At 40.5% G+C, this 15987-nt stretch overlaps 1 protein-coding gene and 1 non-coding gene across 4 annotated transcripts in view; both read left to right on the top strand.

Annotated features, from left to right (window-relative positions):
* Tpd52 (tumor protein D52) overlaps positions 1-15987 on the top strand; it is a 107364-nt gene that overhangs the window by 14590 nt on the left and 76787 nt on the right. The window lies entirely within an intron of this gene.
* Positions 15622-15728, top strand: LOC125610591. Its single transcript, XR_007340596.1, has one exon. It is a non-coding gene; the product is annotated as a U6 spliceosomal RNA (small nuclear RNA).

The following is a 15987-nucleotide window of genomic DNA, read 5'->3' as shown; positions in this document are numbered from 1 at the left end:
GGAGATTGAACTCAGAGGCACTCTGAACCACATCCTCAGCCCTGTTTTGTATTTTATGTAGAGACAGAGTTTTACTGAGTGCTTAGCACCTCACTTTATGCTGAGGTTGGCTTTGAACTCGAAATTCTCCTGTCTAGCCTCCCAAGCCACTGGGATTACAGGCATGCACCACCATGCCCAGCTGCAAAATGTACTTTAATAGTGATATTATCAGGTCTGACCTTCAGGGAGCTTAAGTCTGTAAGCAATAATTCACTTCAGTGTGTAAGAGTGTTGCGGAGAATAAGCACTTATTAACTATTTCCTTGGTGAAAGTTTTATACTTTCCTTGGGTGGTCTGATCACCAGAGAAGCAATTTAGCCTAGAGGTGACGTTAGAGCAAAATTGTACTGCTGTTATTTTAAAAAAATTTAACCAGCGGTTTCAAAGGGCAAACTGAAGTTGTGAGTACTTGCTTTCCTCATGGAGGGTCTTGGCGATGGGATTGATTTGTGTGGTGTCTGGATTTATCAAATAGTCTTGCTCATGTTTTTTTGAGAAATAATTTTCATTCTGCAGTGCCAGTTCCCTAACTCGGGTGAAAGTCAGCTCTTTCCTTCAGGTCATCTTTGGAAGATAAACCTGTTTGCCCTGTCTGCCTTGCCTGGTGATTTTAAATGGATTGTTACTGATCATTGCTTCAGGGATTCAGTGAAAATTTGACTCATAGTAAAGATAACATGACAGATTTTTCTTGTTTAGGATCTTTAGAATTCCTTCCCAAACTTTCTTCCTTTTTATTGTTTTAAATTCCTCAAGAGGGGACTCCGATTGGGCTCTGGCCAGGGCTGTGGTCTCTGCAGAGCACATTCTCCTGGTGCAATTATTCCACTCATAATCAAAGCAGGTAAGTCTGTTAAGATAGCCAACTTCTCAAGGTGCTCCAGATAACTTTGCTCATTTTCTCCAACGTCTAGGGAAGTGCAAACCTCAAGTCAGTGTGTCCACTTTCTTGTTTTCCTCTCTGCAGGTACCTTTCTTTCAGGGCTTCTACCTCCCATTCTTACTTTCCTATCCTTTTTCTTCACCAATTCCCTTCTTTCTCTTTTTATCCTTTCCCATTTGGAGCCATTAAAATGGAACTCAAGTGTTTTAGGAATTTCATGAACTCATTCAATGTGCTTTATGTATCCTATTAATTTATTTTTGTGTGCAGGAATAAGAGAAAAATAACTTCTGAAAATGGATTTCACTTACTATGTTCATTTATTATTCATTTCATTGCTTTTTCAAAGCTTATTTAGTGTGGGTGGGAGAAATGCTTCAAGGTTTAAAAGAAACATTTCAAATTGTTAATTGATGATTTAAGAAAATCATATTTTATTGGTTAGCTTAACTTTTTGGGTTTCTCTGGGCCAGCAGAGAAATAGAGGCCACAATAGCTTTCCCTTAATTTTATTGTCATTTTAACTTATTAGAAGATGAACAGGAAATTTTGAATTTTTCTTTCTCAAATAAAGGTTTTGAGGGAAAGTGGTGAGTCAGTTGTTGATTCTAATCTGGCTTCATCCTAGGACCTGGACTTCTGTGGTATTTATTGTCTTCGTCCCCATGGACACTGGCCAGTGCTCAGAGCTCCTGCTCCTGCGGTGCTAGAATTCAGGAGAGGATGCAGGTTGGGCCTGTGTCTTTCTGACTCTCCTGCTTCTCTTGACCAGAACACCGGCCTGCCCAGTCACTTTTTTGCTTTTGACAGTAACATACACTTTTTTAGGTGTGTTCATTTTCCTAAAGTTAGAATATGTTAAATCTCTTATCTTTGCACAGTGAACAAAGGAAAAATGTCATTGTGCTCTTCATAGTGTGGCAGTTCTACTCATCTCTTTTTTAAAGGTTGGAAAAGGTGAATGAGAGAATGCAGAGGGTGAGATGGTTGGTCTGGGCTGAAGAATTTGGAGTTTTTAGTTCTTTTCAACTAGTACTGTATGGAAAAGAAGCAGTTCCGTTTGGTGGTGATACTAACTTGTATCATGCGCTTCCTAGGTCCTGGCTGCAGCCCTACATTTATGGGCGAGTGCCTTAATTGATCCTCACCTCAGCCCTGACAGCTGATGTACTTTTCCTTTTCCTGTTTACTGATGTGGGAGTTTAAAGCTCATGAGGATTAAGAAACTACCCCAAATCACTGAGTTTATCTGTAGTCTTACTACCTGTTTCTGATGTAGAAAGACCTTATTTTAAATGAATTTGTTATAGATATTAATTTGCCAAAATGTAGTTGATTTATTTAATAATACCAAATCTCAAATAAGGGATGGAATTTTGGCTGAGAATTATTGAGTTAATCATGGGTGGAATGTTATGGTACCTGGAGAGCAAAATCTTTGGTTTTGCTGTAGGCCATTTTGGAGAGAAAAGCCCCTATGATGCAGGAGAGGGGAGAAGGCAGTGGTAAGCTGTGGAAAGTGCTGAGGAAGTGTTCTGCTCACCCCTGACCAGCCTGCCCAGGGGAGTTGTAACTGCCTTTGAAGAAGTAACTGTTCTATGGAGGCTGTACACCTCTATTGTTTCCAGCAGAAGCCTGGGCAGGCCACTGTGCAGCCCTGTGTTCTTGGAGACAGCTGTGGTCACCTTCAGTTTCCTTCAATTTCTGGGCTTTGTGAAGTCAAATCAGCTGTATTTAATGTATTTAGTATTTTTCTATGTTTTCAAGTAATTACCTTTTTTTTTTTTTCTTTTGAATCAGGGATTGAAACTAGGGATGCTTAACCATTGAGCCACATCCCTAACCCTTTTTTATTTTGAGACAGGATCTCACTAAGTTGCTTAGAGCCTTGCTAAGTTCCTGAGGCTGGCTTTGAACTCATGATCCTCCTATCTCAGCCTCCAGAGTTGCTGGGATTACAGTTGTGCTTCATCATACCTGACATAATTATCACTTTTTTTTCTTTCCTAAGTTACACATAACTTTAGTGAAGAAATGTATAGGAGAGCATAGCAATGAGACATTTTAATAAAACTAGACTTTCATTAATTTATTTATGTTTATATGTAAATAAATTAATTATTAGAACCTAATACAGTCTTAAGCACTCTTCTACATTGACTTGTTTGTGTCTTAAGAGTCGATGTTTCTTTGAATATACACGTAAATTAAGGGGCAAATATGCTAATAGGAACATAAGCACTTCTAATAAGAGCGGAACTCAAGCAAGACCTCATTTTCTTTATTCACTAGCAGTGGTCGGCCCTCCCTGCACACACCCCGTCAAGCCACCCTTCAGGTTCTCAATCACAGGCCTTTACTTGAAGCACAGACTGCTTTTGTTGGCAGCCCTTCAAACTATCAGGTTTCCTTGGTTCAAAGGGAACCCAAGACCTGCTTGTGCTTGCCTTTTTTCGTGTAAGAGATCGTGTTTAGAGCTGGATTTGCCAGTCTCAGTTTGGATTTAAATGTAGTGGGTGTTTTTTGGTGGGGTGGGTGCAGAGAAGGAAAAATGTTTTCCCAGCATCATTTCATGCCCATCTTGGCGCCCCAGGTGGGGTTTCCTTGTGTCAGCGTGGGCCTGTCAATTTCTTGTGGACGGGCCTGGCTCCTACATGCTTCTCAGCTTCCCCATCAGTTCTCTACCTCTGGATGGGGAAAAATGTCCAGGACTCAACTTGTTGCTGAAATGGGGGCCCGAGGGCAGGTAATGTCAATTCTGGCCTTCCTCCTTTCTTGAGTTGTTGCAGGCTATTCAGACAAGTCTGTTTCAGAAGAAGTCTCCAAAGCCCAAGCCCCAAGAAGAAAGAAAGGTGCAGGGCTCTTGTTACATGGAAAGCTGCTGATCAGGAAGTGCTGAGGCCTCTTCTGACAAATATTGACATAAAGGCAATTATATCTGATGTCTTGCTTTTAACTTGTTTCCTGACTCATGTAGGAATGGATGTATTCCAGAATGTTCATGTACTGTGTCTTATACCTGTCAAAAGACAGAATGACAACAAATTTAGTTACAGATCAAATTGAGTTTTATTTGAGATTCATTTAGAATGAGAACTCCCAGTGGGAATGATGGAACAGCGGGCTTTGTAAGGTGGGAACAAGAAAATGGAACAATAGGGAAAAAAAAAAAAGATTGATTGACATCAGGTTACTTTTTTTCCCCCAAGGTTTAAAGCAGAGGGGACTTCCTTTGTTAAGCTGACTCGGGTAGACTGGAATCTTGTGTTTTCAGAAAAAAAGCTAGACTTTTTTGGGAATCTGCCTGTTCAAGTTTCAGTTTGATTCTGTGACACTTAGCAAAAGTTGACTCCATTTTTCTTTGATCTGCTTTCTTGGGCTTTAGTATAGCTGATTCTCAAACAAATGGCCTCTAATTTTTTTTTTAACATGTCTTAAAAACGATTTATGCTGCTTTTCTCAAGTATTAAACATTTTCCCTTTAGAGGTAAAGTATATCTCACACAGTAGCAGATCCTTTTCCTTTTTGGATAATTGGTTATCCCTGTTTTATGAGACTATAACAACAACACTTTTTGTATTATCTTCTGGGGTAAAGACTAAGTTTCTTAAATGGATACAACTAAAAATCTGACCTTGTTAAAGGAATCAAAAGATAGACTGACTAGTGGGAGATGAGAAGAGTCGTATTTGCTTTCAGGTTAAAAAAGGAAATATTTTTTTTCTATACAATGGAAAATCATTGCTCCAAAAGTCGAACAGCACAAAGCTGTTTCTTTATAGTTCTGCAGTCCCTTCTAGCATGGGGTCTCAGCAAATGTGAGGATGACAGAGGGGGCTGGGAGCTGCAGTGGATGTATAGTGCTAAAGACTCAAAAAAAAAAAAAACAACAACAACAACAAAAAAACCCCCAGGACAACAAAAGACCTTATAAACATAGAGCTTTGCCAAAACAAGGTCTGCATTGTTCAGTCTTTTTCATCCTGTGGCTGCTAGCTGTCCTCCTTACTAGACTTGGCCACTTGTCATGTACTCTCTCCATGGAAGGTCCCAGTAAGACCAGCTCTTGAGGGTTTGAGTGAAATCTCTACTGGATGTGTTTTTGTGCCCTTTGTGATCTCCACTGTTGAGCCTCTCCTAAGGACCCTCATTCTGTTTCACTAGCTTTATTTCTCCCATTCTTGCATAGTTAGCCATTTCACTAATCCCCCCATCCCAGCACCTGTAGTATCTCAAACAAGTTGCTTTTAATTTATAGAAGCAATGCACAAATACACTCTTCTTGTTTAAAAGTAAGTGAAAGAGAATATAGATAAAGCTCAGGGGTCTCAGTTGGGTATAATTCTCTCTTAGTGATCTCTATGCCTGCTAGTGTAGACTAGGGGCTCTCAAACTGTAGGGGCATCCAAGGGCTTGTTAAAATATAAATACACACCCATCCACAGAATCCTAATTCAGTAGGTCTGAGATCAGGCCCAAGAATTAGCATTTTTAGCAAGTTCCTGGTAGTGCTGATGCTGTTGGTTCAGGGATCACATTTTTTTTTCCCATAGTGTTTTATTGATGCAGTATAATTATTCATAATAGTGGGATTTATTATTAAATATTCACAGGTGCCACATTTAGTAACACTACATAGAACTGGTTTTTGTGTGTGTGCCTTTTTTTTTCTTGGTTTTGCAATGCAGGTGATCAAACTTAGTGACTCATGCATGCTAGACAAGAGCACAACTGCTGTGCTACACTTCACACCCTTGTGTGCCTTTATAAAAAGCAAATGCTAACACACTATTCTTGTTTTTATCAGCTTTGTGTCATAGAGACCTTTCTGTGCAAGTACACATTGGGCATTTCATTCTTTTTAACTGCTGTATAGTGTTCCACAGTATAAATATTCCTTAATTCAGCTTCTACTAATGGACATTTCCAGTATTTTTATTATTATGAAAAATGCTGCATTGCACCTCTTTGTATATTCCTCTTCTATGCAAGCATGCTTACCTAGGGTAATATGGAGCAGTGGAATTGCTCAGCATGCATACACATGTTTAATTTCATTTTGGGGCTAATAAATAATGGCCCCCTGACTTTTTGATTCTTATCACATTAATGCACAGTTCTAGGTAATTTGTTTTTTTCCTCTTACCAATTTGGGATTTCCTCAGAGTTGATAAGAAAATCATAAAATATGTGCTGGCTGGACCCTTTAAAAATTCAACGTGCATTGGGTTTTGAGCTGTTGACTAATTGAATTTTTTAAATAGAATTTCTAAAGCAGTGACATTCAGCGTCTGCCTACCAATACACCGAGGGATGAGAATTGCCCTCAGCAGCGACTCACTTGGATCCACTTCTAGGGGGTACTGACCTAAATATATTTTTTTTCGTGGGGTTGGTGCTTGGCCTTCCCAGGGGATCTCTCACCTGGTGTCAGACTCAACGTGTGTGTAACCAAGTGCAGCATTTTTGTGCCCTCCTCCTTCCAAACCAGTTCTTCCTCTTTTTCTTCTTGGACCTGAGCAGTAATGGGTGTTAAGTGAGTTGGGTGGTTTTGGAGAGGCCTGCTGTCATAGGTGAGTTCGAGCAGGGTGAGTGGGCGTTAATCCTGCTACTACCAATCCTTATTTTTTGGATTTCATGAAATGATGAAATCAGGGATAAAGAGAGCTCACACTGGATTTTCAACTCCTTCTTTTGCCAAGTCATTAAAACCAACCAACAAAAAGCCGCCTTCTTTTTATAAATATGAGATTTTTTACCATNNNNACCCCCCCCCCCCCCCAATCTGGAAGAACATTATCTCAGAATAAAAGGCATTACTTCTATGTTTAGTGTCAGGAAAATTGGTTTTTCATTTCTCCTTTTGCCTCATACAAGTGGAAATGTTGATGTGGTATAGAATTGTCCTGGTTTTTCGAGGAACTCAGTCATTTCTTGAATAGGTTTGATGGCTGGTTCAGGCTGGACTGGATGGTCATGTTGTGATTGTTCTCTGCCTTAGAGGCTGCTGGGCATGTGGTGGGCCTGGAGTCTGTGGTGTCCTGAAGGAAGCAGCATTCTTGTGATTCTTAGAGTTCCCATCCTTTGAGCACCTGCTGTGTTCCTGCACTGAACTAGGCCTGGAGAAGGAATGGTGTCCCTGCAGGACAGCAGCTCCTGAATACAGCTTCTTCAATAGTGTACAATCTGCTGTCCTGTGAAAACTTCTGTGCTGATAACTTGCCATGCCTGCTCAGATATCACTTGCCATCAGAATCGACATAGATCTGTCACTTCTGGCCACTGCTGGGCTTGAAGATCTCTGCTGTATCTGAGAGTGTTTTGGGAGGCATTGCTACTCACTTAGCTGCAGGCAGGGTGGGGTCAGGCAATGGCAGCCCTTTATTGCTAGGAAGTCTTCATATCTGTTCCCAACTTCTGTGCTTCTGCTTTGGGATGTGAAAATAACCCTAATACGTGACAACAAAATTTGCACTAACGTTAACATCCAGGCTCCCTAGATATGGAATGGCCCTCCAGGAAGGCTTCTGCTGAGTCTAAGGTAGCTGTTAATTTTAAACCTCATGTGGTATGTGGAAACAAATTAAAAAATAACCCACAGAATACCTCTTTGCAATTATAATTCTTTCCAAACAATGAAGATATAAAGGGCTTATTAGGTTTTAAATAGATACTGTATGTTTTTAGTTTTTTTTTGTCATTGTTGTTCTTACTTACTGGATGAGGTGCTAAGGGGAATGAGATGACCTGAAAACTTTGAAAAACATTTCAAAATGGACACAGAATGCCATGCAAGAAATGGAAAAGGAGTCGTGTTGGGCTGGGATGTTACTCAGTGGCAGAGTGCTTGCTGAGCAGAGGCCCTTGCTTTGATCCCAGCATAACTAACACATACATACATACATACATACATACACACACACACACACACACGACATCACAAAATATAGAAGGGACAATCCAATACCTTCCCACCCCAAGTAATCAGTTTTGGACAGTCTCTTTCTGGGTTTCAGTGAATCTGAAGGAAGAGGTGTCCTTGAAGGACAGATGGTACGCTCTAAGCTGTGTGTGCCTCCCATGAACTTCTCCAAGAAGCCCCCTGTTCTGAAGCCTAATAAATGTTTAATGTAAGAGGAGGCATCTGAAGGGCTTGCTGCAATTGCTATAGAGAGGCGGTGTTGGCCTCAGCTGTGAGACACAGGCAGGCCTTTTAGCAACCAGAGCAAGAGCAAAAGGTCATTTAATCTCCGCTCGAAGTGCCCTCTTGGTTCTGGTGAGCATTGAGCATTCTCCATGGTCTCCCATATTGTAATGTGTCTAACATTTTTAACTGTTCATGATTTTTTAAAGTACTGTTTTATTTGAATTAGAATTTTATTTGGACTAGTTCCAGTTGCAGAATCTTATTAGCCTTGTATGTTGGTAAAATTACAAATATAATTTCCTTGCCAATTGTTTGTAACATCGTACAATTCTTCACAGTAGGTTAAAAGAACAAAATATTATAATATTTATAATAATTATAAAATATTAAAAAATTCTTGCCTGACAAAGATTGCTTTCATTTGAAGAAGCATAAATGCTCTTGATTGATTCTGAGTATACCTAGAATTTTAAAAAACTTATTATAAAATTTGTCTTATTTTGTCACGTAATTTAAATTTTGGAATCTTTTACATGAATTTCATTTTATGGCTTAACCAACAAATGGAGTGTGATTTTAGTGATTGTTTAAAAAGCTAATCTTTATATTTCATGAATATTATATGAGAATGTTTCATAAATAACATTTAAAAATATTTTTAGTTGTAGATGGACACAATGCCTTTATTTTATTTAGTTTTATGTGGTGCTGGGGATCGAACCCAGGGCCTCACACATGCTAGGCAAGTACTCTACCACTGAGCTACAACCCCAGCCCCATAAATAACATTTTTGGGAAAACATTTTTGCTTCTTTTTGTCTGCTTTGGTGCCTAATACGGTGGAATGTATTAGGAACTTTTTTTTTTTTTTTTCTCCTTGTGCTGGGGATGGAACCTAGAGTCTCACACATGCCAGGCAGACACTGCACCACTGACTACATCTCCAGCCCAGAATGTTCTAGAATCTAATAACCATTTAACGAATGTGCTTCACGTTGAAAATGAAACTATCCAATTCTTAGTAGGTTCAGTGTTTCTACTTTCTTAGTCTTCTGAGTGAGGTTATATGATCCTTGGTAAGTTCTAGAAATATTAATTTTTGGTTGACTACTCAGTTAGTTGTCTATAAAGTAATGGATACTATGCTAAACTATGATACTTTTAGAAATAAAAGGAGAGAAGGAAAGGCATCCTTGGCTTCTGTACCTAAGTAAGGTATAGATAGGTGGGGGAGGCCAGGATGTGTTATTTAGAGTGGTACTCTGTATAATTATTAGTTCAGAATAAGCTTATGGGTGGCCTCCTGTTAAGTTTTAAAAAGTTCTGATTAATATATGTTTTAAGGGAGCCAAACTTTTAGTTGGGGCCACCCTTATGAATTCAAGGATGGTAGAGCCTCTTGGGATTTGTGGCAACAAAAGCAAATAGGAATGACTTTGGGTCTTCAGGTTGCTGCTTATACCTTCCTATTCTGGGCACAACTTCTCAAAGGCCCAGAGAGGGGAAGGGAGTGAATGATTTGACAAGCTTTGTTCTGGGTGTTTTGTTAACTTCTAGATGGGTGTCATTTTCTCTCTTCAATAGCTGTCTCAGTCATTTATAGGTGATCCAAGGGTCCAAGAAGTGGATACTTCTTCCTTGCTCATGATCCATAGTGGAGTCAAGATGGAAACCTGAGTTGATTGGATTCTTAATTGTGTGATCTATGGCCACTACTGTCAACCGTCAGCTGTGGGAAGATCTGGGTAGATGTCTTGGTGGGTGGTGTTCTGTTGCCTCCTGACCTACCTGCCTTAACCTCACTTCCCCTGTGAACATGTGCACCCATGGGTACGTGTGAACACATAACTGAACATGTGTACAGAGGCCTTAGCTCTTTCTGTATTTTGGGCACATCATCATCATCATCAAGATGATGTTTCTGTGAACTATTTCTCCTTCCCCACTGCTTCTGGTAGCAATATAAGAGAGGGGAGGGGTAAGAAAGGTAAGCAAAGATTGAGTTCTGGGTAGGATCTCTCTGAGTGTGCTTTTTTCTTTCCTCTTTCTTTGACCCTCCATGTTTTTTCTCATGTGGTCCCTGATTAGAGAAGGTCTCTCCATGGTTAATCAAGTCTTTTTATCATTGGGAAAAAGCCCAATCCTAGTGTAACATCCAGCAATGTCACTTCCCAGTTTTTTCTGTACGCAGGAGTGGGGTAGGTGTGAGTCCCTAACATGACCAGGCCAAACTGCTCTCGGTGAGAAGAGATAGGCTGCATCCATGTCTTAATGTAGGGTGGGATGCAGGGCCATGAGCCTTAAAGCAGAGTGACATCAATGTTAAAGACTGAGCCATGCAATTTGAGTGAAGAGAAAGGAGTAAATCCTGAGAGTGAGATTGCAAAGTATTGTCATAAATGATAAACCACTTTCCTTGGATCACAGTGTTGAGAATTTTGGCAGGTCATCCTAGGGAAGAACATTCCAGATAAAGGGGGTATGGAGCTTGTCTTAGTGTCTGTTGCTGCAAAACATACTATTCCCTTCCAAAACAGAACACAACCTAGAACATTGTTACCTCTCGAGGTCCCTGCAGCTCAGGAGCTTGGTGTGAGCTAGCTGAGTGGTTCTGGCTCAGTGTTTTCCTGGAGGATCCAGTAAAGCTGTTGGTTGGGGCTCCAACGATCCCAAGGCTCAGTGGGACTGGAGGATCTACCTCCAAGCTCACATGGGTAGGAGGTGTCAGTTCCTTGCTCCTGAGTCTCTCTGTAAGGCTGTGTAGGACAGGGCTTCTCTCAGGGTCAGTGATCTAAGAGAGAACCCAAGAACTGTTTTAGTCTGTTGGTTGCACAGATCAACCCTGGTACCATGTGCAAAAGGCCTACACAGTGTGTATATCTCAGTGATCTTGGGGCCATAGAGATGATGGTCCAGGTGTGCGATGTATGTGGGGAAAAGGCACACCTACTTTAGCTGGGACCTAGGGGCTCAGGAGTGATGTCTGGAAGGTAAAATTGATGTTGATGAGTGGTTGAGTTTTGTGGGGTGTGGAACATGTGGAATTGACCTTCAAGTAGCCTAGTCTAGTTGGGTGTTAGCATTTTTTGTTTAACTGTAATCCAAGTAGGAAATTAATACACATGCAGAGGTATGGGTTGTAAGGATGAGAGTTTGGAGGTCACTGGGAGCTGAGGGAGTAGAGCAGAGCCAGGTTTGTGTGGATGGGGTTTGGTCCAAGTGTGGCTCACCTTGGGTTTTTATGCCATGGACTGCTGTGATTGTGCACATGTACACACACACACACACACACACACACACACACTTGTCATTGAAAGAGCCTCTGTTTGTGTGTTTTCTTGCTAGGATGATGGAACTTGTAGAATGCTAGTGTAGAATCAAGTTAAGTGGTTACTCTAGTTGGTTTGGGAGTGTTGACCCCTCTAACTTTTCTGGTTTTAAGTGGTGCAGAAGTTGGAGCTGGTAGGAAATATGTAATTTTCTAGATTGCACTTCTACTAAACCTTTTAATTTATGTTGTATTGTTTAGAGTTTGTTACCACATGTGACCAATTCACTTAAAAATAGATGACATGAGGGAGTTGTGTTTGTCCAGGTCATTGTTAATTTTAAGAGACAGGTCCTGCACCCTGGGAGGTCTTAACCATTGTTACTTATGTGGATTACTTTTCAGTAGTTAGTTAATCTCTTTAGGTCATTAACAGCTTAGAGATTAATACACAAACCCACAAAATACTACTTTGTGCTTGAAAAAAGAGTTAATGTTCCTGGAAAAAGCAAGCTGCTTTTTCTAGCTAACAAGGTAAAGCCGGTGTTCCCAGTGGGTCAGGTTATAAGACTCGATGAGTCAGGAGTGATGTCATTCTGGGGGACAACTATAGAGTAGATTAGAATTTTGCCTCAATTTAATTAAAAGATTCTAACTTTAATCTACCTTCCCATCTGAGGGACACATATGTACTTTAGGTTCTGTTCCTGATTTTCCATGTAATCTGGGGAGAACTCCGGACTTTGACATTGGGGAGGGCTCTCATTCTTGCCACCAAACAAAGGGAAAGCATTTATACGGGACATTGGACCAGTGTCTGTGTGTCACAGGCTGGCCAGTGCCGAGAAAATCTCCAGGGCTTAGCATAAAACAAAGGCATGCTTTGTTGTGTTGAGAGCATAAATAGCTTGCTCTTATTTTCCTTTTTTTGAGTCAGATATGTGGTTGGAATTGCTTAACTGTAACACGGTGTCTGCTCAGTGAGCCGGTTTGTTCACTTTTCCTACACAGGCAGAAGAGCTGGTCTGGGGGTTCAGCCTGGGTGACTTTGGAGCCAGGTGTCACCCTTGAGTGACAGGCTCTCCACTTACAACTATCCTGTGTACCTACCAAGATGGTTGGAAGAATTGAAAAATAGCCACTGTTTTTTAAAATTTGATTTTGTGTTAAGACCATTTTCCATGAGACCTACACTCCTAATAAATTTTTAAATGTATAATATAGTATTGCTAGCTGTGGTATTTGAGTGCATTTTGTAAGTTGTCCAAGCACAGACACATTTATTGTTGCATATTATTTTTTTAGTTGTAGTTGGACACAATACCTTTATTTTATTTATTTATTTTTATGTAGTGATGAGGATCGAACCCAGCGCCTTGCATGTGCTGGGTGAGCACTCTACTGCTGAGCCACAACCCCAGCCCTGTTGCATATTATTTTAATAGTTATGCTGATTTTTTCCCCCCCAGGGGAAACCTTACCTCTGCTCTTTAAGTTGCATATGCTCAATAGTGGGTAATTATTAACTGTACTAATCTAGATCACATACTGTACAGTCTTTGGATAACATGAATAGTTTATAAGTTTAAATGTTCTTAAAGTTTGTACATATGAAACTCTGAAAAAAAATCTTTTTTTTTTTTTTTTTTGTCATAAGATCACTGTCCTGGACTGCTGATGGGTACAAGTTTCTCTTTGGGGTAATGAAATGTTCCTAAAATTAGATCTGGGTGACGGTTGCACAACTATGAATAAACCCTTTATAACCACTGAATCGTACTCTTTACGGAGGGTGAATTTTACAGCTTGTGGATTATGTCTCGGTAAAACTGCTGTTAAGAAACAAAACACGTCCCTAAATGTTACTACAAAAATCCCCTCATTTCTGGCCTCTCAGTGTCTAAGACACAGTAAGCTATTCAGCACATACAGGTATCTGAATGTTGAACAGTATTTTAGTCCATTTTCTGCTGCTGTAATGAAATATCTGAAACGAGGTAATTTCTAGTGAACACAGATTTCATTCAGCTCGTGTTCGTGGGAGCTGGGATGTCCATGGTGCAAGGACCTTTGTGCTGCCTCGTCCCATGGAGTAACGTGGAAGGGTGAGAGAGAAGCCAGAGAGTGCTGAACTTGCTCTTATGACAGATCCACACTTGCAGTGACAGATCACCCTCTTCTCTGATAATAAAATCCATTCATGATTGCAGATCTCTTGTGACCTAATGACCTCTGATGAGTCCTCACTTCCCAACACTGTTGCATTGGGGATTAAGTTTCTAACACATGAATTTTGAGAGACACATTCAAACCCTAGCAGATAATGCAGTTGAAGTAATCCAAATGGCACAAATAGGTCAGAGTGGGTGTAGGGGCTGTAAGAGTGGGAGTAAAACTCCCAGGGGAGAGGAAGGTCCTAAGGGTGGCAGGGATGTTGGCTCAGAAGGAAGACATGCCTCATCCAGATGGGAAGACTGTAGTTGAGTCTGGATGCAGGTTGGACACAAGTCCTGTGTTTGAAAGTTGGGTAGTATTTTATGATTCCAGTCCTGGTTACTGGGGTCTTCTACATCAGGGTGGGCTTGAAGCTAGAGAAAGCTGCATTTTGTGGAAGTTGGGGAGGTGAGGATGGGGTGAGCCGTAAGTTCTTCATTTGCTATGTCTGGGTCCTGGCATTGCAAGGTGATAGATAGCCAAGGGATGAGGGGAGGTAAGAAGTGGAGCCACACCTGGGACTGGGCAGTTGTTGAAGGGCCGACTGTCTGCTTTGGGAGTTTGGGAGCTACTTTTGGGGTCAGTTTTAGTTTTTCCTTTGTGTATTTTTATTTTTGATAACTCTCCATAAAGGAGTACCTTTTCAGTTCCCTTGGTGCTGATAGCCCTGTACTGGGGTGTAATGTAGCTAGTGCCTTTTAAGATTTCCAGTTGCAAAGCTTAAGAGTTTCATTTGAGCACCTGCAGAAGCAGATGACTAAGATTTAGGAAGCCACACTTCCCCTCCTCAGAGGGCATTCAAATTCTCTTCCTGTTGGGTTTTATGCAGTAAGCTTTCAGATGGAAGATTCTGTCACTTGGCATTTTATTGTCAAAGACAGATCTTTTAAATGTACTCTTTTACTGAGGAATATTTAAATTCTGAAGCACCCTCTTTCAAAGGACCGAATCGATGAGCACCATAAGGAACTTGGGATTACTGTGTGAGTCCTACTTCTGAGGCTTCCACCCAACTTGTTTTTGTGTTTATGAAAAGTAATACGTGCTCAAGGCAAATAAATTCAAATAGTATAAAGTGGCGTGCAGTTAAAAGCCAAACTCTCTTTACCTGGACCCATTTCCTGCAGATAACAACTGTCATGATTGGCCTTTTGGGTGTCTCACCAGAAATGTCCAAGCATGTAATGTGGTCAGCCACCTGCTTGTCCCACACATTGTCCTGTACTTTGCTTGTAACTTCCTTGAATCTTGACCATTTTTCCTTATTTGGCATGTAAAGATTTTTTTAAAAATAATCCTATTGAGGTATAATTTGCCATAAATAACTACCATATAATTTACCTTAAAATTTGCTTTTTAATGAGGAATTCATTGATATTTAGTAAACTTAGCATTGTGCAGCTGTCACTATAGTCCTTTTAGAACCTTTCTGTTGCTCTGTGCCTGTTTACAGTCCTGCACGTTCCTACCCCCAGGCAACCCCTAATCTACTTTCTGTCTCTGCAGATTGATTTTACTCTTTAAAACAGAGGCTGCTGGTCCATTTTGTGGAAGTACAAAAATGCACGTAACTGGTCTCTTTCCAAGCAGATTTAGTTTTTTTGCTGATGTATTATTCTAAAGCTTTCCTACTTCCTCCTAAAAATGTTTTGACAAGATGGAAATTTTGCCTTTGAGCCACACTTTGTAAGATTGATAAGGGAATTTTAGCTGAAATTGTTTATGGGTTTTCCAGTCATTAACTGTAGGACTAGGAGAATTTTAGGGCCTGGATAATTATCTGCATTTGAATAGAAACTGCCTGAGGTTGTTCTTGATTAGGTAGAATTCCATGCATTAAATGTGTATTTTATGGATGTGGATGAAGTGGAACTAAATATTTGCACATGATTGAGGCTGAAGGGAATTTATTATTTGGGTTTTCACTTTCATCTCTAAGTAGGAGGATTTCAGGAGCTGTGGAATGTTCAGGCATATAATTAAGAATATATTTTTCTAACTGTGTATTGGGACCTATTACTGGGTGATGACTTTTGACCAATTGTTTTTTAAGAAACAAAGTAGAGTGCTCCCTTTGGCAGCACATATACTAAAATTGGAACGATACAGAGAAGATTAGCATGGCCCCTGCGCAAGGATGACACGCAGATTCGAGAAGCATTCCATATTTTTTTAAAGGAGAATAAAATCATGGCATTTGCAGGTAAATGGATGGAGTTGGAGAATATAATACTGAGTAAAGTAAGCTAGTCTTCCAAAACCAAATGCCAAATGTTTTCTCATATATAAGGATGCTGCTTCATAATGGGGATGGGGGGGCATGGGAGGAATGGAGAAACTTTAGATAGGGCAAAGGGGAGGCAGGGGAAGGGAGGGGGCATGGGGGTAGGAAAGACAGTGGAATGAGATGGACATCATTACCCCTGAGTAC

This window comes from Marmota marmota, unplaced genomic scaffold (genome assembly GCF_001458135.2).
Source record: "Marmota marmota marmota unplaced genomic scaffold, marMar, whole genome shotgun sequence".
Taxonomy (NCBI): domain Eukaryota; kingdom Metazoa; phylum Chordata; class Mammalia; order Rodentia; family Sciuridae; genus Marmota; species Marmota marmota.
This window is presented reverse-complemented; position numbering and strand designations above follow the sequence as displayed.